The 27,174-nt window shown below is 37.6% G+C and overlaps 1 protein-coding gene and 1 long non-coding RNA gene across 5 annotated transcripts in view; one reads left to right on the top strand and one right to left on the bottom strand.

Annotated features, from left to right (window-relative positions):
• The window catches only part of slc8a2b (solute carrier family 8 member 2b), a 102,421-nt gene that overhangs the window by 63,974 nt on the left and 11,273 nt on the right, over positions 1 to 27,174 (bottom strand). The gene's annotated exons all lie outside the window — the stretch shown is intronic.
• On the top strand, positions 282 to 13,252 carry LOC114133554 (uncharacterized). The gene is made up of 2 exons (XR_003593209.1): positions 282 to 1,678; positions 11,690 to 13,252. It is a non-coding gene; the product is annotated as an uncharacterized LOC114133554 (long non-coding RNA).

Below are 27,174 nucleotides of genomic sequence, written 5' to 3'. Positions count from 1 at the left end.
TTAGATCAGTAATTCCTTAATATTGATGAAAACGTTCTGATTCCACTGGCAGATTATTTCATCAGCAACATGGAAACATATTTTATGTCTTATCTAGTTAGTAGGTAACTTCTGTAAAAACATTTTTCTGCATATTTGTTAAAATTGCCACCATGTTGTGACAGTTTAATATAAAATAGATAAATTTTTTTTTAAAGTAACCCCTTCCTGTGGTCCTACTGCCAACTGCAGAATAACACTGCCTGTTTAGGAAACAACCAATCAGAGCAAGGAGGCGGGTCTTAGAGCTGTCAATCACCCTGGTGAATGTTAGATTGTGATAAAGAAAAAATTGCATTATTATGTTATGAAATGCAATCGTTTTGCATCAAAACTGTATCTAATAGACAGTTATTGTTGTTTTATGACGTTAAAATAAGCGAATGTTGTAAAAAAAAAAAAATTGTTTAATTTGCACAGTGGTATTAAATTACTGGCTGTAAACCTTTATCACATTTAAAATGAGCAAAATTATGACATTATTAGCTATTATTGCAGCCCTGAGTTGATGGAGATGTTGCAGGATGACTGACTCTGCGCTGCAGATTTTTGTAAACATGACAACCGGGTGAGATCATCGGTCCGGCAGCGTTCGCCTCACGTCTCCCCTGGACGGAGCGGGTTGGGTTTGCCGTCAGGTTTCTGTTCTCCAGGTGGCGTCCCAGCTGGCGCCGTGTTCATCAGGATGTCGTAACTCCAGGTACCGCTCACCCCATCGCTCACAGGTCGCAACACTGAGAACACGCCCACGCTGCCGCAACATTCAGCTCATTTATTGTGCATGTAAACCTTTATGAGATCAGTGAAATCTGTTACTACCTGTCCTCTAAAGAAAACGCATCCTGTCTTCATTCTGGGGTTTTAGATTATTTCCTTTTTATTGGGTTTTAACATTTTTATTCACATAAACTGCTAGTTAAAGCTACTCAATTAACTGCTGTTGTAACCATGACAACAGGAAAAGCAACTGTTGCTGCTCAACAATCTGGGAAGGGTTCAAGAAATTTAAAGACCTGAGTGAATTTGCTTCAAATCAAACAAAATTGGTGTCAAACATTTAAAAATATTAATAAATGTTTCCAAAGGTCGACCAGCCGCCCCACATTTACAAAATCAATCAAAATCAACTCTGCTGCAAAAACCCTTAAATGCACAATTAATTCATATCAATTTAGTTTGATTTTGTTAATGTGAGGGCTGATCTTTGGCAAAGGCAAAGTACACAAAAGCTGTAGTAAACAATAGTAGCTCTACTTCAATGTATTTTCACTCAACTAAACATAAAAAGTTCTAAAAGTCAGTCAAATAAAGTTCAACATCTGTGAAGTTTTGGTTATCGACTGTGTAGATTTCTTCTAGTAATTATACGTTTGTACTGATGCTCTTATTTTGAAGTGGACGGAGGCCGTTTACGCATCAGTTCCTCACGTTCCACAATGAGCTCTTTGCAGGTTAGCTTCCGCGTTTGGGACAAAGCGGCTCAGTCGTTTCCGGTTTATTGAAAATGGCATTTTACACTCGGTGCTTGCAGGGCCTGGCCAAGGTAACAATGAATGATGAACATCGATCCGAAGCCCCAACCAGTAGCTGGAGAAAGGTTGAAAGATGTTCACCTTGTTATACATTCACAGATACAAAGGTGAGTTTTACTTTATGACTAACATTAACTTTAGCTTCTGCTAGTAGGATATATGCTCGGACATTTTTATTGTAGAAATGTGCTATTTAAGTATCTAAACATTTTTAAGCCATTCTAATGTTTTTACCTTATTTTGTAATTATTTCCAGGTATATTATGTGTGTTTGTCGTTGTTAGTGTCAGAAACCAGGTAAGGGGTTACGGTTCGGGCTTTTTGCTTCCGAAGCATCAGGAAGGACAACAGGCCCCATAGCTTAACGGTAGAGCAGCTCTGGTGGCAGAGTGAGTTCAGTTAACTGTTCAGGTTCAAAGTTGTGCTACCGTGTTCTTTAAGGTCTCCGTGTTATTTCCTTTTATTACTTTTGCATGCTTCTTGCGAAAAGATCAAATAGGACGTGTGTTTACAGCAGTGTGTAAAGGCGGGTCAGTTGCTCGGTTGTCTGGCTGTGGGCTGCTCACTTGTTCCCACACACTCGCTCTTTCAGGCTCAATACAGAAGTGATTCCATGGTAATGGAAGGGACGTCTCCTTTATTTACCATCCATCTCCCCCTGGTTGTTTTAGGCTGAATACACTGATCCGGAGTGAAGTGAAGGCTGCAAACTTTGCTGTGCTGCTTTAGCTTTAACTGGTAGCGACAAATATTTACAAGCCACCGTCTTCTTAATTCAGGACCGTTTGGAAATCCATGAAAACTTAAAAGCCCATTATATTAGGAAGACAACAAAGTGCATAGTATTGTTTTATTTCCGTCTGAAATAAGACTTTGTCTTTTCTAGCTGTCATGGTAACTCAAAGCGAAACAAGAAAGCCGCATTTCGCTCATGCGGATGTGACGTCAGCGCCGTACGCGCAAAGAGCCCATAACTTTATTTAAAACAAGAAACATACAGGAACAACATAAAACGGACAGGAGAGAACAAGATATAAACGTAATAATAAATATAATACCTAAGAACATGTAAGTAACAATGCCAAAGTTAAATTGGTGATTAACGGTTGTAGCTATATAATTTTAATTTAAACTAGCGACTTAGCATTAGCGTCTGCTAGCTGCTGCATTGGTGTAGTTGGCTACTTTAGCATTAGCAAAATGTTTATTCTGCTGTACAACTAAAGTGTTAGTTGGCAGCGCTCACCACTGCTTTTTACTCACTTGTTGTCTTGCTTGTTTTCCTTTTTTTTCAGTTTAACTGTAAAAAACAAAAATCACATTTAAAATGATTTACATTGAAAAAAAATTAGGAGCAGTTATATAAACCTTTTTTAGGGTAATAGTCTCTATAAACTTTTGTTTTAAATTTTAATTTAGTAGCTACATAATAAAAATAATCCTAAATTTATGTAGATTTTATCTTGTTTATGTAGCGGAATCTGCATAATTAGACTAATACAGTCAAAATGTGGCTTTCACGCTGCTACCTCGCATCAAGGTGACACAGGCTGCAGGTAATTACTGGCAGTGTTGTATAAAGTACTGAAATCTCAGAGTCAAGTAAAAGTACAAGTACTTCTCCAAAATACGACTTTGGTAAAAGTCCAAGTCACTGACTGAAATGTTACTTGAGTTAAAGTCTTAAAGTATCTGAAACTTCTTGTACTTAAGTATGGAAATTACTGTAAAAATGGATGTACTCAAGTAATGTAATGAAAAGTACAAGTAAAAAGTAAAACAAGGCAAATGCAGTTTGAATGACATTTTTTATATTTTGGTAAACTTGTCAAATACACTTAAAATAATGTACCCAACCAAGTGCAGGCAAAATTAAACCTGCTAATAGATATACCTGCAGGCATCATTTAGTTAAGAAAATTAGGTGCTTTACCTATAGCACAAGGTTAACTTAACCTGCTTTACAACTGAACCAGCTTCTTAGTAAACCCTCCAGGACAGAAAATACAAAGTTTTTGTAAGCCTTAAGTTTTCCCTTCAAGTAAGGTCAGTGCTGAAAATGAGAAAAATAAATAGTACAGAAAATGCGGCCAACATGAAGAAAAAGAGCTGTTACGATTACTCTACTTCACAAATCAGTGAATCAGCCAATGCTACAGTCAGTAGGTGGTGCACACAACTGGTCATTATGCAAAAGAAAAAAAGAATTGGGAGGGAAATGCAGCTTATTGGCATCTGTAAACCTGGTTTTGAACTTGCATGCCTTTCCTATATTCGTTAAATTTAGTCTAAATTGCTATCGCTATGGCTTCTGTCCCCCCTTGAACAGAGGAGTCTAGGTAGCCTGCTACAGTCAACATTAGGCCTAAGCTAAATACACCACGTGTGGAACTGAAACAATGCCAAACAAAGTTCATTTATGGTCAACGTTTCACAATACAGTAGTGCCTAGTGACCAAGCTATAGTTACTGAAACAGGAGGATTATAACCATTTCATAAGAAGTTACCTCGATGTGTTTCTTCAAGTTGGACGGGGAGTTTTTGTAAGATAGAATTTCCATGTGACTGCTACTGATTGCGAGACTTGCTTTGTGTTTAATGGGAGAAGCGAAACAGGTGTATCCTAATTAAAAGTAAAGAAATCAAGAAATGGCAAAAAATGTGGAATGAAGATAAGAAAGGAAGAAGATTATATGAAGTACAAACGTCAGTTCAAATTCGAAGCATTAATGAACGAAACAGAAGAGAAGAAATAATAATTAGTAGATTAAGAGTAGGTCATACCTACTTAAATGACATGCTTTATAAAATAGGGAGGAAAAATAATGATAAATGTGAGAGATGTGGAGAGAAAGAAAATGTAGAACACATATTGATGAACTGTAAGTCAAATGAACTCGAAAGGGAAAAATTAAAGAGAATAGTTAGAAATATAGGGCATGAATGGAATCTTAAAGGTATATTAGGAAATGAAGGAAACATAACAGATATTCACAAATTAAGGAAAGCATTGTTTATTTATCTTAAGAATACAAAATTAAAAAATAGAATTTAATAGATGTGAAGTAATGCTTCTACACACTCATGTACAGTAGGTGGCGGTATGCACCTTAAAGTTGCTTGTGATCCGCCATAATAGAAAAGAAGAAGAAGAAGGTGTATCCTATTGGTGGTAATGAACAAGCCCAGACAAGCAGGCTACGGACATTGTTTGGTAGCCTGCTTGCTACTTGCTAATCAGTAGGTGGGGTCAAAACACTTGCGTTTCTCTCTCTGGCTTTTTTGTAACGAGTAACTAAACCACACATTGAAAATGTATCGGAGTAAAAGTACGCAATTAAGTTCGGAAATATAGTGAAGTAAAAGTGAAAGTCATCAAAAATTTTCATACTCGAGGAAAGTATGAAGTACTCCAAAATATACTTAAGTAAAGTAGTGAAGTATTTTTACTTCGTTACTATACAACACTGATTACTGCTTATGGATTACCAGCAGCTGAGAGACAGACTCTAAATAGGTACAATCATGAAGACAGAGCGGCTGCTCGGCTGAGAGCCAGGAGCATCATCCTAGGTCTGCTACTGATGCAGACGCGGGTCTCTGTGGAAATCAGCGCAACAGATCTGCGTATCGCCGCAGCAACGGCGGGTGACGCAGCAGCGGTTTCCGTTGTGACAGAGGCTTTCCCGGCCAGCGCTGTGAACCAGCAGCTCATTCAGAGAAAACAACCACCAGGCAGTTTGTTTTCTTCCTCTGCTTCGACTCTGACTGCAGAGATTGATTGCAAACAGCTTCGAGGATGCGGAGAGGATTAAAAAAGACACACACAAAAAAAAAAAATCAAACAATACTCAGATGAAAGGAAACGCTCTGAATGCGTTCTGATGCTCAGAGGTCGGATTAGTTCAGGAATCTGTAAAACATAGTAAAAACTCTTAAAGTCTCTTTAACTTCTGCTTAAACTACACTTAAATCAGTTTTTTCTGAATTACTGAGTGATGCAAATGAGAATAAATTAAACTAAAATGAACAACACAGTCATAAAATGCCAAATCTTTCCAGAATCATGCATGAAAGCGTTGAACTGCCAGATGTAGACAATAAAAAACAGGAGCAGAAAGTTTTATATCTCAATAAAATGAGAAACGTCTTGTTTTAACGACATATATAAAATTTTATATCTCGCAAAATATGTTATTGCTTAAACAAGAAAGGAAATGGCAAAACCTCATGACAGGTTTGAGTCCAGAAAAAAGAGTGAGAAGAAGAAGAAAAGTATTTATGGTTTATTGGTTTTATGTATCAGTCATGATTAATAAAATGTATTTATTTAATTTTTAACAAAAAACTAATTTTTACGAACCACTGTGCGGGAGAGGAATATATGCGATGAAACAAACCTTTTCTGGCAGCAATGAATAAATATTTAATCTTAATTTGTCTCCAATTTAATCCCATTTACGTATAAACTCCTGTGATCAATAGCTTCTAAATTAAAACTATTAAAATCTGTGGATTCCCAGATAACGTGACGTTTCCCGCCACGCTGCTGGACACGCGCCGCTTCCTTCCTGTCCGACATCACAAAGTTCAATGAACCTCCAGCGGTTCTGGTCCAACAGAACCTCCAGATAATTACGATAACAAGCCCGGAATGCAGATGGTTCTGCTTTGCCGTCTGAACTTTATAGATTCTGTTGATTAAATCAAACCAAAGGCAGGGTCAGTCCTGCTGATCGGCATGAAGAAGATGTTAGTAGGAATTTTAACACTTTGGTTTTTTTTTTGACCGTCAAAAAAGCTAAATTATTATTTTTTATATCAGCTCTTTTGACAGCTGTGTTAAAAATGAATTTGAGTGGTCATAATAATCTATGTGAATGGTATAACAGATTATTGACATATATTACTGGATGGTAAGTGAAGTTACCACATGTGGACACATTTCACAGGTCAGAAAAAGTTTTAAAACGGTATGAAAGTGGGACGTAGCTCAGCTGTGCTAACTTGACTTTGACACCGTTGTTCATAAAGCCCTCATGTTTTAAACAGCAGCGTCAGACCTTTTAAAATGGTAAACCTTGAGTTTGAATTCAGCTTGTTTGCTCAGTTGATCTGAGCCGGCAAACATTTGAGGCAAACCCACAGCTGATTAACATACCGGCCTAGTTAGGAAAAAAAGCTAAATAACTTTTTATTTCAGCTCTTTAGGCAGATCTATTAAAAATGAATAGTATTTTTTAGTGGTCATAATAATCTATTTGATTGGTACAACTTCTAATATGAAGTCAGGACTGATTCTGGATGCGTATTCAGACATTTTGTTGTTCCTTCCAGTGTTTTCCACCTGACCAAGATGAGGTTCCCCCAGGCCTGGGAGGGAAACCCACCTCATCAACAAAGTTACAGAAGTTTTACTGTTTTTAGAACACAATTTTACTTAAAACATGGGGAAAAAAATGTTATCTTAAAATTTCTGAGTTTTTTGGCAGAAAATTTGCTCCTTTTTTACCTGCAATGATTCTAATACGCCGTCGTCGAATGAAGATGTCTTGAATTACCTTTCAGGATAGTAAAAATTTAGTTATGTCTTGTCAAAATCCATTTTGTCGAAATCTAGAGTGAAATTATGGCTAGTCAAATGAAACAGATTTTATGTTAAAAGGGCTTGCCATATAACGGGACATTTTGGTTCTAAACGCAGATAGAATAAATTTAAAAATGACTTTAAGACATTTCTGTGGAGTGGCGTCATGTGAATGGACGCAGAATTAATTTAACTCTTAAATACATCTTTACTCAGCTCTTCAGGTGTAAAAACAACCAACCAGGAGTTTCAGAGCAGCGAATTATCTGCTGAGGTACAGAGACACAGACGGAGCCATTATTCATCTAATGAGACGCTTCAGCAAGAGCCAGAGGTCTTCAGCGTTCTGGAGAATACTAGAGGGGCGAACCGTCATTAGAGCAAATCAGGTTAATGATGGGATTAGCGGCTCGGTTCGGCCTCTGTGTGCTGCAGATTCTCTGTCGGCTTCCAGAGCAAAACCTGAGCAGCAGAAACAAACATGGAGAGCGAACGCTGCTGCAAGCTCTTCTGTCTCACAGAGCCGCCATCAGGAACATCTCAGAGGAATTTGGGTCGACTGGAAGAATTACATCAGATCATCGGTTCAGAGCAGGCACATTTTACACTGTAAAAACACAAAGCCTTTTCAGCAGGGGCTTGATTTTAGTCAATAATTCATTTATATTATATAATACTGGCAGATTATTTCACTTATGACAAGACAATTATCCCATATTATAAATAGAATAATATTATTGATTTAATATTAAGTCAATGTTAAGGAATTATTGACTTAAAACAAACTCCTATGTCTGTTGAAAAGTTACTTCTAAGTTACTTTTATCTTACTTCAAGAGTAATAAGATATTTGCATTAGAATTTGGTAAGATTTAGTGTTTTTGCAGTGAACCGCAAGTGTTTCTGTTCCAGTTTCAAGTGCAAATATCTCAGTACATTTTAAAACAAAAGTAACTTACAAGTAACTTTTCAGCAAGATATAGCAGCTTGTTTTACGTGATAAATTACTTATTGATTTCGAAAAGTTCTAGTTATACTGACAGATTATTTCACTTATAAAAAGACATTTCTCCCATGTTCTAAGTGAAATAATCTGCCAGTGAAAGTGGAATTATCTACTCTAAAAAAGCTCATATATCTTGCTGAATCGTTACTTGTAAGTTACTTTTGTATTATTTCAAGTGTACCAAGATATTTGCACTAGAAACTATAGAAAAATACGTGGCAAGATTTTGTGTTTTTGCAGTGTACATTTATTCTGATATGCATAATCTGTATGGGCTCCAAATGTTGTTCTACATCCCAGCAAATCTCGACAAATTAAGCTCAAATGTTTGAGCAAACAAAAACGTTTTATTGTTGGATGACAGGAAGAGAAAAGAAAGCTCTTTGATCCATGAATGACAAACAGAGAGAGAGAGGGGAATGTTTGAACCTTCTGGTTGTAAATTATTGATGTCCTGGTGGAAACCTGCACACTCCGGCTGTTTCTGAACAAGAGGGACGTTGGCAGCAACAGAAGCAGCAAACTGGGCTTTGAATTTTAAAGAAACAGGACAAGAAACCGTTTCCAGGGTAAACGAGAAAAGTTACGCTTCAAGATGAGAAATAAGCATCCATTTTTATTGAGCTGGAGACTTAAGAGTACAATGGACAGTTTAAAACCTAATAAGCTTTTACTTTCATTTGTTACTGACCTGTAGGTATTAGCAACATTTAGAGAAAATCGGCAAGCACAGACTCCAGAAATTTCTAAAACAGAAAAATAAAAGAGCCTAGAGTCAATGGTTTATAAACGGTAAATACATTTAAACTATTGGTTGAACTTGATTAAACTCTTCAGAGTTAATTGCAGGGAAAACAATTAATCAAACATTTTAACCGAAAACAACATAATTAACAGAGTAAACTATGATTTCAATTCAAAAAACATTTTTGATTCTAATGATGGCGTATTAGGTATAGTGGATAGGGGAGAAAGGAGTAGATTTCTGCCAAGAAACTAAAAATTTTTAGTTTAATCTCAGACATTTTCTAGGAAAAAACGTCAAAATTTCAGAGCATGAAAAGTTTTTTTTTTTTTTTTACTTTTGTAAAATCTTTTGTAAAAATTTCCTAAAGTCAAATTGTTTAAATTTTTCAACTTCAGAACATTTCAGTTTTTTTTAATAAAATATTTGAAGTTAAAATCACATTTTCTCGTTTTTTTTTTGTGTGCAAATTTTCAGAGCATTTTTGGAGCTCAGACATTTCTACGTTTTTTGGCATAATTGTACTCCTTTTTTTGGATTTACGATGGCCCTAATATCTAATAATCACCTGTTATTTAGGTTCTTAAACGATTAGATGGCAGCAAAGTGTTATTCTACCCATCCAGCTTTCCAGAGTTTCAGAAAACTGATCATTCATGAAACCTTTTTAGAAACGTGGACTCTGGGCGCTGACGTTAGCATTAGCTACATGCTTACAGATGCTATTTTAGGCTTAAATAGCTTTGCTAATAGGCTAACCCCTTTTAGTACCACTTGAACACAACAATATAATTGTCCAGCATCCAATCAGATCTTTTCTAAAACAAAAATTAACCCCCAGTGGGCCAAGAAAAGCATCTTTATTGTCCATCGCTGTTGTTATCGAATATCGCTTGTGCATCAGATGTACGGACGTACCAGAAACACAATACAAATGTTCCGGTTCGGGACAGTTGTGTGTGAATATCGAAAATATTTCAGTTTTTATCTTAGTCATACAATTATAAATACAAATATTTAAGTTTGAGCTAAATATTTAGCTCAAACCTCTGAGCTAAATATTAAGTATGGACTCTCCAATTCACTCTGAAAAGTTGAATCGACTCCCACGGATCGTTTAAATGCATTTAGCTTTTAAGTTTATAAACCATCAACTGTAGGATTTTTGTTCTAAATTCTTATTTTACTGTTTTTTAAATTTTTGGATTCTGTTTTGGTGATTTTTCCAAAATGTGGTTAATACCAACACAATATTTGGTTTAAGATACATTTTTAGCTAGTGTGCAAATTGTCTTGCTGATAAGTTGAAGTGGACTATAAAAATAAAAGCTTGGCTAATTTGTTGTTGGCTAATTTGCATATTAGCTTAATAGCTTGAACTATTTAGTTACAAGCTAAATACACTCAGGTTAATTTTTTTTGTTAAACTTTGTAACCTGATAAAATCTAATTGGAAAATCAAAATTAATGTGTTATTTTCCCAGCCTTAATGTAAAGAAAATAGTTTTGAACCCAGCCAGGCTTTGGCACCAGGGTGATAACGGGCCGGATGATTCTGCGTAATGAGGTCGGATCAGCTCTTTCAGGTAACTCGGTTCTCCCGGTTTCTCCTCCTTTGTTCCTCTCTCGTTAAACATCTCTTCTCCACAGAGCTATAATTAGCGGAGCTGCTGGTGACCCGGTGTAAACGCAGCAGTTACTCTGCAGGCTAATGGAGGCGCTGCATTGAAATACATTTATGCAAATCTAAAAATAAGTTAATTAAGTGGAAAATTGCGTGCTGACTGACATGATTTTGCGTTTCACAGGGATGAGCTTGGATCAGTCATCATGTTTGACATTATTTGGAAATGTTCAGAGGGATTTGATATTCTGAATTTAAAAAGTTAAAACTTATGCTCTTTTATTCTCATTAACAAAACTAATCATTTAGACAAGAATTACATGAAATAAAGATGAGATTTAATTTCTGACATGCCATCTCTGCCAGAGTTGGGCAACTACATTTACTTAATTGCATTTTCTTTACTTTTTTGAAAAAAAAACAAACGTTTTGGAGTATTTTTACTGCACTGCACATTTTTACTTTTACTTGTGTAATTTTATTATGAAGTATTTTTACTCTTAGTTGAGTCAAATTTTCTACCCACTGAACGAAAAACAAACAAATTTTAACCAAAAAGTCACCAGACAGACACAGATCTGCAGTTTTTGTTAAAATTTCATAAGATTTTCATTGAAAGAAACTGATATACAAACATTTATTTTTGTAATTTTGGTCCTTAAAATACCAAAATTTCCATTTAACTTTATAATTTTTTCCAGTATGTAATTTTTAAATATTAAATGTTTGATAATTTGATCAGTTACTCAGTACTTAAGTTTTCATTTCACCAAATACTTTTTTACTCTCGAGTTATTTCTTAGTCGCCTACTTTCTACTTTTGTAAAAATATGTTAAAGCAGTGATACTCTTACTTGAGTACAATTTTTGGATACTCTGTCCACCTCTGTTCATTAAACTCTTTTACTCTCATTAACAAAGCTAAACATTTAGATAAGAATTACATAAAATAAAAATTTTATTTAATTTATGAAACACACAGAAAACTGTGCATCGCTGCACAAATTGTCAAATTATAACTTGTGTTTAAAGGGGAAATAAAATAATCTGAAAATAAGAAACTGTCAAAACTAAAGAGCAGTCAGGTTTGATTTTTGTCTTTAACATGTAATAAGCCGTTATCAATTTATTTCAGCCTGTGGTTTCCATCTGCAGCTCAGTGAAGTTTCCAGATGAGGATCTTGGTGAACCTGAACGTGTTGGAGGCTGATAGCAGTTTCGCCGCAGGACGCATTAACTGCAGCGAGGACATAACCCAGGGCGCAGCGTCTCCACCACCGGCTGGGAGGAAAAAGTTTCAGCTTCACTGAAATGAGGGAAAGTTCACTTTTTACAAAGTCCTGGATTCAGCTGGAAGACGTTAAAACTGAAGTTACATCACAACCTGAGTCATCACCATGACAGCAGCTTTACGCCACGACTGCATCGCTACAGAGCGGAAAAATAACAGCAAGATTTTGGTTTATCAGGGAAAAAAACCTGAATGTTCATTTTTCTAAGTCATATTTTCACCATGTTATTCATACATTTATAAATGTCCAAACAAAATGTTTAGTTCGAAAGCTAAGTACTTAGTTTAAAAAATAATTAGTTTAGAAACTAAAGATTTATGTCCAAATTAAATAGTTAGTTCCAAGTAAACATGCCATTCCCAAAAAAACATTTCTAAACTAAACATTAGCTTAATGTTTAGCTTGGCAACAAAATAGTTATATTCAAGCTAAATATTTAGCTAATATCTAAATTAACGTGCTGATAAGCGGAAGTGGATTATCAAAATAAAAGCGGGATTTTGCAGACTGCTATTTAAACTCTGCTGTTGACTAATTTTCATATTACCTAATTATAGATGTTTGAGTGAAATGTTTTTTGGAAATTATATGTTTAGTTTAAATAAATATTTGGAACTAAACATACATATTTAGTATGAAATATCTAGGTATTTAGCTAAGAAACTAAATATTTAATTTGGAGCTAAACATTTCGTTTGCAAGTTATTTTTTTAATGCAGGTCGTCTCATTGAGATCCAAGATCTCCTTAACAAGAAAAACAAAATGACAAACACTGTAAATATTTAGTTTTATTTTAGTTTTATTTATACTTGGCCTCCCAACTCAATATTTATCTAGGAAGTTTGTGAATTAAATGTTTAGTTTTAAACTATGACATTTATAAATGTATGAATAACCAGGTGACAATATAACTTATAATAGGATAAACAAACCAAAATATTGCTGTTTATTTTTTACAGTGTAACACTACAAATGCAGTTTATCCACCCAGAATGTCTAAGAGTTTTTAAATAAAAGGTCATTTAAAAATGGGGACGGATAAATATTCTACAGTCCCAAAGCCAATCGGGTCAAAAACGTCCAGAACCAATAAGGTTTGTTCTGTAAATAGGATTCACCTTTGACCTTTCAACTGTCAAGTTAAAATGTTTAGTCTCTGCTAAGCAGCTGCTACTTGATAACCAGTGGGGGAAAATGATGAATAAGGTTTTATGTCCCACTTCCTGTGTGGTTAAAATGTTAAGTAAAGCTAAATATAAAACTAAAAGTCTGGTTTGGGCCTCGGTGAGTCCCGCCTCCACCAGCTGTCAGGTTTCACGGTGAGCAGAGAGGATCTGCGGTCCTCTGGCGATTTCCTGCATCACGCTTCGTCTCACCTCATGTAAACTTCTCTCAGCTTAATAAACAAACAAACCCGACGCCTCAGCCGCTCGACACTTTCTGCTTCTGAACTCTGATTTACACACTTTTTGAGTTTGTTTTTGTCACAAACTCTTGATTTGTAGCTGCAATATGAATAATTCAGTTCAGCTTGTTTTATCCTGTGTTGCTTCTTGACTAAATGGAAAAAGCTCCACTTATTAGTCCTGGACATGATTCGGATTGAAATTCTTGCCATCCTGAGGTAATTTAATCATCTGAACAGATTAAAAGTCACATTAAGCAATAATGCAGCCAACGCTCAAATGCTAACTGAATCATTTACCTGAAAGATGAAAGCAAATCGTTTTACAAAATTGCATTTTTACCTTTTTTTTTAGAAAAATCCAATAATGTGCTCAGAGAAATAAGAGAAAAGTCAAATAGTTCTGTCTAAATTTAGATTAGGTCCAATTTATTATATTGGTAACTTGGGATATTGGTACATCCCAAGTTAGAATAAAAAAGTTTTATTAATATATCCCCTTTTTTGCTGCTTTATGCTTCCTAAATATTCATGTTGGTTTGATAATAATCAGTCATATTTCATTAGAGTCAACTGATCCTAATGGAACCAAAGTTAATATAAAAAAACAATAATAATACACTCAAATCATACCTGCTTTAGGGACTTTTTAAAACAGTTTACCTCTATAAATCATGAGAAATACTTAACTATAAAAACAAAGTGAGATCTAATGGTTTGTTTATAGACACAAAATGGAGAACAGATGAAACGGTCGAAGATCAACTCTTAAAATACTAAAAGCTGACAGAAACATTTTGTTTCCACGTAATAAAATCAAAAGGATTCATTTAAGCAACATAAATGAGAATCTGTCGGGTGTGTGTGTGTGTGTGTGTGTGTGTGTGAGTGAATGATGAGAGGTGAAGAGAGTGGCTGAGTGCCGTTCAGTGTCAGCCATGAAACAAAGAGCTGCGCGTGACGAGCCGCGAGGAAGCGAGGGATGACGGATGGAGGAGTGGAGGAGAAAACAAGTGGGAGCCTGAGAGGAATGAAAGAAAAGGGAAAACACGCAGCGCTCTCAGAGGCCTCCCCACACAACGCCGGGTCGCCACAACACGACTGGAAGAAAATACTGGAAAGAAAAAAAAATGGTGGCGTTTTATGGAAACTGCCGTTTTCATTTAAATGTAAATAACGCCGATCAAATCTCAAAATATCACTCATTTTGTACAACAGACATGAAATACAAATCTGATGTCATTCATGGCGGTCTGAACGACCCAATACCCTAGTTATCGTGTGACGTCACACGTCCGTGACCTGCGTAACTATCAGTAGCTATGGCAACAGTAAACAAGTCACACTTTAGAACTAACTCTCCCTAGCTTATAAACAATATAAGTACATTACAAATATTACTCGATCACAGTTTTTGAGTACTCTACACAACACACCTCTGTGTAATGCCAACATAAATATCAGTGATATCTACTGCTGTACTTACCGTCGAACTAGCAAAATTAGCATAGCTAATGTAGCTCTTAGCTGCTAGCCAAGACGGTGTACGTGTTTGTTACTACATGTACTCACTCTGCCAGCCACCAGAACCTTGTAATTTACACGAAGAGTTTGTAGTTCTTAGCAAAGCCGTTTAAACATTGATTGTATGCATTCGTTGATTTCAGCTGAAGCTCCTCCATGTTGTTCAGACTCTTCGTGCTCATTAAGCAGTGAAATATATCACAGTGTGAGATGGCAGGCAGCTTGTCCACATCCTCTGACATGTTTTCCCTCTCCTTCTCATTCGGCTCGATCCGACAGCAGCCATGGTCAAGGTTTTTCTTTGGTCTGAAGCCATGGGTCCGCTATGAATTGCGCATGCTCTTGCCTACTAAGATGGTGTGGATCACTTCTGATTCAGAACTATGCATTCAGATTTTTTTCCAACGCCCCCGCCCCCCGCAAAACTGATCTGAACCATTTTCCTCAGAGGAACTAAATTTGATCATTTTCAATTTTCTGCAGTCTGAACGTCCATGTCGCATTTGATCAGACTTTTACATTATTGACGTGAGACATGCTGAATAAATCTGCAGTTTTGCTATTTAATTTAGGAAAAACGCACAAAACCTTGTTTTGCTTTCTGTAAATAATGTAAATATATCATTAAAGGGTTAATAATAATTCCATAATTCAAAGTAAAAAACATCTACAGACCAGAAGTTTGATGAGATACCAAACTTAAATCATAAAATGTATCAGTATTGGTGATTGTACTTACTTGGTTTTGGATTGATATTTTGTCAAGTTCCTGTACTTTTCTCCCAGTGCTAACGAGAAACAACCAATCAGAGATAGGAGGCGGGTCTTAGCGCTGTCAATCAAACTCATATACATGCTGTTCACACACTTCCCTTTGATCTAAATCTAATTTTCTGTCAGCAGAGTCTGCCATGAATGCTAAGGCTAGTTAGCATAGCCACTGATGATGGCAGATAAATGCTTTTCCGGTAACAATCACTTGTTTCTCCACCATTAACAGCGTACATGAGGTAGATTGACAGCACCAAGTCCCTCCTCCTGGCTCTGATTGCCGTGCATTTCTTCAGATGGCAATAGTAACACTGAGATCAATCTTTTCACATTTTGCATGTTACATACTGAAGCTTTAACGTTGCCTTAGAAACGTTGCTGCTTCTTTTTATGATGAAAGTTGATGGAAAGCAAAAGGAATTCTCAATTCTTCACAATTTTCTTGTTGTTTTTCTTTTTACAAACAAATAGTAAATGCAAATGCAACTGTGCTTTCAGATTTTCATTTGCAAAACAAAAAAACCCAACATACATCGTTTTCTTTCCACGTCACAATTATCCACAACTTTTCACTGATTTATAAGTTAATTCAGATCAAATACACTAAAGTTTGTGGCTGCAACTCCAGAAAATGTGAGAAATTCAGAGAATACTTTTTATTCTCTGAATATGAGAATATTCAGCATTTTCTGTCAGACTCAGACTGTTGAGGTTAGTTTAAAATAAAACATTTACCACTTGCATCTATCAGGACAGAACTACTGGTTCAGTTAGCTTTTGGCTGGACTGGTTTAAGAGTTTTGCACAGGACTGTACATCGCTGCTGTTTGGCTCTGAGGATTGTTGAATTACTGCAAAGTAAATGTCCCTTTTCAAAATGTTCCAGTTTGCACATATTTTATGATGCAACATAAATTAGTAGGAGGTGAAAACAGGAAACGCTGATATGAAGAGTAAAATTTAATAAAGTCGAATCACTGAGGCAATAATAAGTTCCTGCAAGGCCATAAAAATCTGCAAAACTGCACTGAGTCTTATCATTTTAATTCCAGCTGAACAGCTCAATCTTAACTACCTGGAATTAAAAAATCAGCAGTTTTTCTATCGTTTTAAACAGTTTACTGAACACTTGGAGCGAGTGTCACACTGTGAGAACGATCAAAGCCTCAATGCAGCACAGAGAGAAAACAGCAGGAACCCGGATACAGGAGCCAATTGTTTCTTTTCCATTCCTTTGTGTTTGCTTCAGATTACGCAGAGAGGCTGCAGGAAGCTCCGGTCATCCAGAACCAGCTCGTCCTTCCACTCCAACCAGACACAGAAACTTGGTCAAACCCACAATTTTCAGTCCCAGATGTAGACTCCCTTCAGTCCCAGCACTAACAGGAGAGTAAACCGGTTCCCAAAGCTCCAGTTTGGGTCAGAAGAAACATCCATTGCTTTAACGGTGACCTAGACACTTCCTAGAGCAGGTTAGAATAGCCTATGGCCTATACAAAACATCTTCATTACATTTTTCCACAGAATATTCTTGGATAATAAAAATGTATTCTCCCTATTTTGAACCGTTTTAGAGCCTCTGTCGCATTAAGTCTAAATCAGCTGCTGCTGGCCCCCAACTCACTTTACACTCACACATGAAAATAGCTGCAAACAGACACGCAATTACACAACTGAACATCTTTGAAAAGCAGAAGTGGAGCCTCCTGCAAAACACAACAAGAATGCAGCAAGCGGTTTCTGGATGGTGAGTCAACAACAAAACACTTGTCTTTTCCAGCAGCCATTGTACAACACGTCTGAAACCAGCTGACCAAACGTGCTCGAGTTTCACTGAGGTTGCTAGGTAACGGACTGGTCTTTAAATATGCACTGCTTACTGGAAACCAGCCAACAACGGAACTCTGAACTGATCCGACAGACAGTGAAGGTGGAAACATAGCATATATTTCCCTTATATTATTTTCCCATTTTATTAGTGAAATAATCTACCAGAGAAACTAGTACGTTTCCATCAAAATGAAGGATTAACTGACTTAAAACAAGCTGCTATATCTTTCTGAAAAGTTTATTGTAAGATAGTTTTATCTTATTTCAAGTGTACTAAAATATTTGCACTAGAAACTAGATGAAATTTGATGTTTTTGCAGAGAAAAACACAAAATCTTTAGGTTTGCTGCAAAAATGTCTCAGCAGACACAGAAGGACATCAAGCTCAAAGTGCGTATAAACATTTGCATTGCCAGAAGGGTAATAGGACAATAAATCCATTCATCCATGGTTTTTTTAAAGGCGCAGTATTAAGTATTTAGCACCATTTGATAGCACAATCAAGGGTCCATTTGTCTTCATTTGTTATGAAAAGGTTGTATCAAATTTGACATAAAAGAAATTTGACTTAGTACTTCAGCGGCTTGTAATTGGGCCCCTGTCTCTTTAAGAACACTCATTCAGGAAGTCATCTCAACGTTTCTCCATTAAGCCTTTACAAACAATTTTAATAGCATTGGATTGAGAACTTTTATATGACGCCGCCCCTTTAAGGATTGGGTGGCAGTGAGATTAGAGGTCATTGCTTTATTTTCAGACTTCCTTGTCTAAAGTAACACATTCCAGTTCATCCTGGAGATGAGTCCAGATCCCCAGATCCTGCTTCTCCCCATAGATGACTGGCCGGTGACGCATCCACAGATTTTACCCACAGCTCTGACTTCCCCCCTCTGATTCCAGCCGACCGTTTCAGGCCCACCCTGGCCGCGGTGTCAAACGCACACCGAGTAGAACATCAGGATGAATCACGGCAGAGGCCGAACCAATCTGCTCCTCCATCTTTATTCCATCAGTCCTGAACAAGAACCTGATCCCCAATCTGACTCAGAAACAGAAGTTCAACTCAAAGCTAGCACTCCCTCATTTCCACCTGAAGCCGGGTTCTAGCGGTTCAGTCGGATCCAGGAAGAGATGCGTTTCCTGGCAAAATGATTTTCCAAGTCTCCGATTAGGTGGATGTAATGGAAGTGAAATATTTTCAATATCTTTGAAAATTTACATCAAAAACATCTGTTATCTCATTGGATGGTTTGATTTGTGATCGTCCAATCAGATAGAAAATCAAAAAACATAAATTTTTTAGTTTTAATTGTTTTTTGCTGCTGAATTGTTGAATAAATATATACAAAGATAATCTGTTATTCGGGTTATTTATCCATCAGATTAAATGCAATATATGTCTTTTTTTGAGTCTGTTTTCACCAGTTGACGGTTAATCGATTACTACATTAGTTGACAGTTATTTCAATTCGTCTCGATTAATCGTATTAATCATTTCAGCCCCACTGACATTGTTGAACATCAGATATTCTACAGCTGACCCCTGAAGTTGAATTTCTCAGTTTCAGTTGCAATATTTGGTCACATTTGCTTGTGTAGTCTGAATTCAAAATATAGCTGCATATAAACGTTTCCTGAGGCCTTTACTCCCACGACTCATCCAGCTAGACGGTTTCAATCTGTTATTCAACCAGATTAGATACAATTTATGTGCATATTCTTTGCACCGTTTGGGCTTAATTGCTGTTCTGAGTCTGTTGTTCTTTCAGCAAATGCCTTTTTTGAGTTCGTAAGTTGATGATTAATTGATTAGTTGACAGGTATTGACCTGACCGATTCACTGCGATTAATCGGATTAATCGTTTCAGTCCTACTGACGTTGAACATCAGATATTCTACCACTGACCCCTAAAGTTGAATTTCTCAGATTTCAGCTGCAATATTTAGTCATCTATAACTGTGCAGCCTTAAAATCTGGTTTTAGTCCAAAATAAAAATCTGTATCAACATTTCCTGAGGCGTTTGCTCCCACTCCCCTGCTGGGCGTTCTCCAGGTCGGTAATCAGAGTACTCTGGATGTTCTTGGTGAACGAGGAGCCTGTGGAGAAGCGGGAAGCTCCTCTGCTTTCAACTGGAATCGTCTCAGCAGGTCTCCGTTATGACAGTCCAGGCAGCCGCGTGTTAATGGCTGTGAAATGGAGCCGTCTGCCTCCTGCTCCTCGTCGCCACGACACGATGAGCGGCTTCACACTCTCCTCATTTAAGTCGCCCGCTGTAATTACAGCCACGACAGTCCCCGTCTCTCGTCACACAGGCTGCATGTTCCCATTTCGTTTCTTTCATGCTTCTTCTCCTTCCACGTCGTTTTCATTTGTTGTTGGCATTTCATTTATTCTACCTTCATGGTCCATTAAATGCTGGTCGCAGGACCCTTGAAGGTTATTCACATATCAAAACAACTCTAAACACAGGCAGGAAACACATACCTAGGGCTGCAACTAATGACTATTTCAGTTCTAGATTATTCTGTAGCTTTTTCTGACGATTAATCAATTATTCTGATGATTAATCAATTAAAAATGATAGGTTCTGTACATTTTTCACTTAAACACTTAAGCCTGTTTTATAGAATATAAGAAATACATTAAAAGATGCAAATAAACAATTCAATTCGTTTTTTTAAATTAGAAAATAATAAAATAATAAATAATAAAATCTCTACTTCACTTAATGTCAATACAGTAAAGGGCTGATATGGAGATTTTTTGTAAATATAAATTAAGTATTTAATAATTGGACAGGAACTCTTCTTAAAGAGTTTGAACCAGGTGAAGCTAACCTGCCACTTGAGGAGTCTGGGTAGAACAAATGTATAGTGAAAGAAAAGTTTATTTGATATTAAGTGCAAAATATACAGTTATCTTTTTTCCACTTTTGTCTTAATTACTGCTTCTGAGTGTGTTGTTCTTTCAGCAAATGTGTCCTTCAGTTAGCGATTAATTGATTTGTAAGTTAGTTGACCGATTAAACATTTCAGTCTCATATGTATCTGGTTTCGAATGAAGAACAGCAGCGATTCTTAGAGAGGGAGACAGACATCTGAATTGCGACTGCAGTGGATCACAGCTCAGCTTTAGATCTGAGCGACATTTTGTTTATCTAACCTCATCAGCATTGATGATTTTCGGGTTTGATCTCCAGTTTCATCTCAGGCTGTGAAACAATAAAGACTCAGCTATAAACTGCTTTTTGGGACCCGACTGACAACATATAAGAGTCAGTTCCAGCTTCAGGCTGGTGATGGATGCTGCTCTTTCATCACCATCACACTTCACATGATTTACGCAAAAAACGTGTGATGGATTTATCACAACAAAAACTGGAATAAATAATACAGTCCATAGAAACATGAAGATCACCTTCTAGTACAATTACAGGTTACTTTCCAAAACATACGGGTCTATTTTCCAAGAGATTACTATAGATTACTTTCTGTAAACCTTAAAGTTACTTTTCTAGATCCCAAGTTAATTACCTGAAACTTGAAGCACTAATCAGAAATATTAGCTCTGCTAATGCTAAAGCACTAATCAAAAACATTTGTTATTCTACCAAAAGCACTAATTGTAAACTTTAGTTCTGCCAATGCTAAAGCACTAATTGTCAACTTTAGTTCTGCCAATGCTAAAGCACTAATTGTCAACTTTAGTTCTGCCAATGCTAAAGCACTAATTGTCAACCAGTGCTGAATTTACCGGAAGCTATTGCGAAAGCAGTAACTTCAGTTCAAATTATATTAACAAAATAATATCTTAAAAGCAAAATATTTTGAAGGTTCTATTTATGTGCTCCTCTGGAGACTAGAGGGCCCGATAAAAAGCTACGACGGGCCAGATTTGGCCCATAAGCCTCGAGTTTGACACGTGTGACTGAGGGTTTACTGATAAAAAACAATCCTGATCAGAGCTACTGTAGAGGAGCCATTACTCGAATCAGTAAGAATAAGCTATAAAATTCACCTTATCTGAAACAAAAAACCTAATCTTTTAAAATCTTTATCATTCATATCGTTGAACCGTTAGTTGAAAGCCGCTTGTGTTTTGTTTTCGACACTAAACAGAAAAGACAGCAGCAAGCCCTCATACCCCAGCGGCTGCAACTCAAACATATTCATCACTCAGATTTGATAAATGTCCCTTTTGGCTTTCCAGATTTTCATCTGAACCACTCGCTAACGGAGTGGCTTTCGGAGTGAGATGAGACGGGTGTAGCTGTGAATGGGCCTGTTAAAAGAGCAGCAACAGCAGCCAGTTATCAGGCGAAGCAGCCAGACATGGCGCAGGCATCCTGTCAGATAAGAAACACAACACCAACAACACAAAACAACCACCACTCCAGCTGACACTCACAGCCACACATTTATCACTGCGAGTCAGGGATCGAATGGCCTTATGTGAACCCAGCACCTCATTGTTTCTGAGGAAGACCCTCACATATCCCTCCAGGATAAAAAAACAAAAGCTTACTCAAATATGAAAACTTCTGTCAGAGCAGTAACTGGAAAAAAGTCAAGATAACTGGCATTGAAAGCTTCTCGTTTGTCATTAAGGAAAACGGTTTGAGGTATCATTTGTTTGAGGCTGCATTCACACTGGCCCAGTTTAGTGCACTTCAATCCAATTCCAGTCCATTTATCTAAAAAGTCCGGTTCAGGTGGTGAAGTGTGAAGGCTATGCTAACTCTGGTCCTACAAACCTCAGTCTCGGTTCAGTTGAAGTGAACTCTGGTTCAGTTTGAATCAGTATGTGAACACTAAGCAGACCAGAGAACGCTCCAAAAGCAGGAAGTGAACTACAGGTTGTATTTACCCAGAATTAAAGCATTCTGGGTAAATGCAACCAAAACAAGCATGTTAGCCTAACGCTAGCAGGAGAAATGGGTCATAGTGTTTAGCCAAAGACAAAAGAGAAATCCTCCTAGCGCTGAAATCTGGTTCTGCTCAATCTGTGTTTTCATTTGGTGAAGAAGGAAGTTGCGCTCAGTGTCGTCTTCAGAGGTTTTCATGTTGTTTTCTTCAATGGTTCTTGGTACAGCGCCCCCACAGGCGAGGAGGGGTACAAGTTGCTCAAAGGGTTTGGTTGGTTTGACAAAACGAACCGCAGCTGGAAATGGAACAGATGCTGCCACTTTGGTCCCAAATCTACTGGATTATCAGGACAGAAAACAGCCTAAATGTTGGTTGAAACTTTGTTTTAATATTGTAATTTTTAGTCGACAAACTCAAAACAGTGACGGAGTTTCCAGCTAGAAAGCGTCTCTCTCCTCCCTCCGTTGTTGTTCATGATTGTGTGGCTGGATGAGCAGATGTAGACGTTACGTGAGCTTGTTCCACATGATGGGTTTGCATCAGTCACAAAGGATTTTACTAACCATGTGGCTTTCACACCAGCGAACACTAATCATTGTACAGAAACAGTAATGCTGCGGTTTAGCTCACGTTTAAAAGCTTCTCTCAGCTCTGAAGCCGGATCAAAAAAGATTCTTACAAGTTTTAAACGTTGAGATGAAGTCGATAAAACATAGAAACTCTAGGACAGGGGTTTCAAACTCCAGTCCTCGAGGGCCGCAGACCTACAGTTTTTAGATGTGCCACAGGTACAAAACACTGGAATGAACAGTGTTGTATAGTAACGAAGTAAAAATACTTCACTACTTTACTTAAGTATATTTTGGAGTACTTCATACTTTCCTCGAGTATGAAAATTTTTGATGACTTTCACTTTTACTTCACTATATTTCCGAACTTAATTGCGTACTTTTACTCCGATACATTTTCAATGTGTGGTTTAGTTACTCGTTACAAAAAAGCGCGAGAGAGAAACAAAGTGTTTTGACCCCACCTACTGCTTAGCAAGTAGCAAGCAGGCTACCGAACAAAGTCGGTAGCCTGCTTGTCTGGGCTTGTTCATTACCACCAATAGGATACACCTGTTTCGCTTCTCCCATTAAACACAAAGAAAGTCTCGCAATCAGCAGCAGCCACATGGAGGAGGAGACGGAGACCACAACGACTGCAACTACGTCGGACACGGCTCCAGGGGAACCACCAGCTGGTGATGAGAGCCCATGGCCTTATTTAAACACAATATACTCTTTCGTGGGTGTTAAAGATTCGTCGTACCGCATGCAGTTTATGTTATTCCTGCCCGAAGATGTGGAAATTCTATCTTACAAAAACTCCCCGTCCAACTTGAAGAAACACATCGAGGTAACTTCTTATGAAATGGTTATAATCCTCCTGTTTCAGTAACTATAGCTTGGTCACTAGGCACTACTGTATTGTGAAACGTTGACCATAAATGAACTTTGTTTGGCATTGTTTCAGTTCCACACGTGGTGTATTTAGCTTAGGCCTAATGTTGACTGTAGCAGGCTACCTAGACTCCTCTGTTCAAGGGGGGCAGAAGCCATAGCGATAGCAATTTAGACTAAATTTAACGAATATAGGAAAGGCATGCAAGTTCAAAACCAGGTTTACAGATGCCAATAAGCTGCATTTCCCTCCCAATTCTTTTTTTCTTTTGCATAATGACCAGTTGTGTGCACCACCTACTGACTGTAGCATTGACTGATTCACTGGTTTGTGAAGTAGAGTAATCGTAACAGATCTTTTTCTTCATGTTGGCCGCATTTTCTGTACTATTTATTTTTCTCATTTTCAGCACTGACCTTACTTGAAGGGAAAACTTAAGGCTTACAAAAACTTTGTATTTTCTGTCCTGGAGGGTTTACTAAGAAGCTGGTTCAGTTGTAAAGCAGGTTAAGTTAACCTTGTGCTATAGGTAAAGCACCTAATTTTCTTAACTAAATGATGCCTGCAGGTATATCTATTAGCAGGTTTAATTTTGCCTGCACTTGGTTGGGTACATTATTTTAAGTGTATTTGACAAGTTTACCAAAATATAAAAAATATCATTCAAACTGCATTTGCTTTGTTTTACTTTTTACTTGTACTTTTCATTACATTACTTGAGTACATCCATTTTTACAGTAATTTCCATACTTAAGTACAAGAAGTTTCAGATACTTTAAGACTTTAACTCAAGTAACATTTCAGTCAGTGACTTCGACTTTTACCAAAGTCATATTTTGGAGAGGTACTTGTACTTTTACTTGACTCTGAGATTTCAGTACTTTATACAACACTGGGAATGAAATGGGTTAATTACCTCCTCCTTGTGTAGATCAGTTCTCCCAGCCTTGCTAATGACCTAATTATTCTATTCAGGTGTGGTGCAGCAGAGGCACATCTAAAAGTTGCAGGACTGCAGCCCTTGAGGACTGGAGTTTGAGACCCCTGTTCTAGGACATTCCAAGTTCTCTTAAGAGTCCCGACCTTCACTTTGCGGCATCCAGCAGAAACTAACGTGATTTTGTTTTACACGGATTAAACCAAACTGCAGCAGCTGCTTGGCATAGACGGACTGCAGCATCAGACTGTTGAGCGTCTCGGTGCTGCCAACCTGAACACACACATTATAAATCCAAACACACACACACACAGCTGCAGCTTCTCTCTGACTAATCACCGGCGGTTTAATGAGATCATTGACCGGTTCAGTGAGGTCACCGTGTGCGGAGGTGGGATGACATTTTAAACGCTGCAACTCAACTTCTGATGTTTGAGACAACAACTCGGTTTAATTTTAAAGGCAGGAGCAGAACTGATGAAGAGGAGGAAGAGTATTCACTGACAGACTGATTGTTGGTTTTAGTCTATAAAATTCAGTCAAGTTAAAGTTGAAACAATTGGACCTGATAGGACAGCTCAGCTTTTCAGCTCAAATCAGAAGAGTTCTGAGACTAAGTTCAGAGTTTTGTGATCTGACGCCGTGAAACTTAAAAACTGTCAACAACACAGTCAGAGCAGAAATTAAGTCAGAACTTTAAATCAATATAAACATTTTGCATTTAAGATGAAAAGGAAATGTGGATATGTTGAACCCAGAACTCGTCAAGCAGCAGTTTTGGTTTCACCCGGTTCACATTTGTTAAGCATCTTTTTCTATACAATTAGAAATCAGTTAATCAAAAAAAATAATCACCAGATTATTCCTACACTTTATTGATGTTAAGTCCAGCAGAAAGGCCCGAGTTTTTCACGTTAGCTGCAGATGCAGCCTTTGCTATAAAAAATCTAAAGTAATGCTGCTGGTGCATTTAAAGCAATAAAATGTTTATTTTCTTATTTAAAAAGGGAACTGAAATGTTTATTTGGATCTCTTAATGCATTTCAAATATTGTAAGAAGCAGTCTTAAGTGGTTAAATGAAAAATCTGCAGAATGTGTAAATTGTTTATCAATTTATCATCCAAATAATCAATAGATTAATCAGTTTCTTAAACAATCATTAGTTGCAGCTCCAGATTCCTCTCAGTTCTCTACAAACTTTCATTCAGCTCAGAATTTTCTCTTCACAGTTAGAAAACGGGGTTTTCCTCTCAACTTGCCAGATCTCGGTGCTCAGATAATTAAAAGCTGCAGGCCTCAGAGAGTCTGAGCCGAGGCGTCGAGATGTGAACCAGAAAGCGTTTGGTCTGATGGACGAGGATGTAACACACCCGCAGCGACGCCAGGACGCCAGCCAATCAGAGGACAGCTGGTGGGACACATCCTGGACTCGGACCAGTGGCTGTGTGGGTGAACCTGTGGGGTGGACCAGTGTGACGTCCGACGCCGGCGCCGTGCTCCAACTGCCTGTCCAAGATGGACACCGCCCGTCAACATCCAACAGCAGTAAAAAAGGAATCTCCAAACAAACTTGGATTAATTCAATGTTTCTGTCGGATCCTGGCTTCCTAAAGCAGCAGATCCTGAATATCTTCAACAAACTGCTGATGTCTCTTCGTCTCCTGATGATCCTCCAGGAAAACATTTACTTCCTGCCAATCAAAAGCTGAGAAAAGTGGCGGACTGGAGCAGCTTGAGGAGCGAGGAGGCAGATTTTGATTCTAACTGCCCGACGGTGATGAGTGGGAGGTTCAGAGATGTTCTGTCAGAATCATTTTGGTAACTTCAGTTTGCTTCAGTGGATTTTTAAGTATTTAAAAGAGAAACATTAATATCTACATGTTTTGTGATGAACTAAAAACTGAAATTAGCAACTGGTACCAGATTTTATTTAAATTTAAATGAAATACAGTAGCAGCTCTTCATGTTATGATGCTAATTCCAGGAAATTTGTGGACTTGAATTAATTTAGTAATTCAAGTCCACAAACGGTTCTGTCAAGATTTCCATGACAGAACCATTACACTCATACATGAGGGAAATTTAGTTTGTTGTCACACCTTTCCATCCAGTAGATTTGGTTTGTTTGGAACCAAAGTTGTAATATTTGTTCAGCCGCTGTGGTTCTCTTTCTCTCTGCTCTGAGTCAAACCAAAGCCTTTGAAAAACCTGTTCACCTCCTCGCCTGTGGGGGCGCTGCACCAACAGCCACTGAAAGAAAAACCTCTGAAGAAAACACTGGCAACTTCCTTGATCAAAGGGAAGCAAAACTGGAAGAGTCAGATTTTATAGGTTAGAGGATTTCTCTTTAGTCTTTGGCTAAAAACCACAAGTCATTTCTACTGCTAGCGCTAGGCTAATGCGTTTGTTTTGTTTGAATTTACCCAGAATGCACTGTGCTGTAGTCCACGTCCTCCTTTTGGAGCGGTCTCTGGCCCACTTGGCGTTCACAAACACATTCGGAGTTCACTTCAACTGAATCCAGATTGAGGTTTGTAGGCGGACCAGAGTTAGCTTAGCATTCACA

Source organism: Xiphophorus couchianus, chromosome 18 (assembly GCF_001444195.1).
Source record: "Xiphophorus couchianus chromosome 18, X_couchianus-1.0, whole genome shotgun sequence".
NCBI lineage: Eukaryota > Metazoa > Chordata > Actinopteri > Cyprinodontiformes > Poeciliidae > Xiphophorus > Xiphophorus couchianus.
The sequence above is the reverse complement of the archived record's forward strand: the minus strand, read 5'-3'. Positions and strand labels throughout refer to the sequence as shown.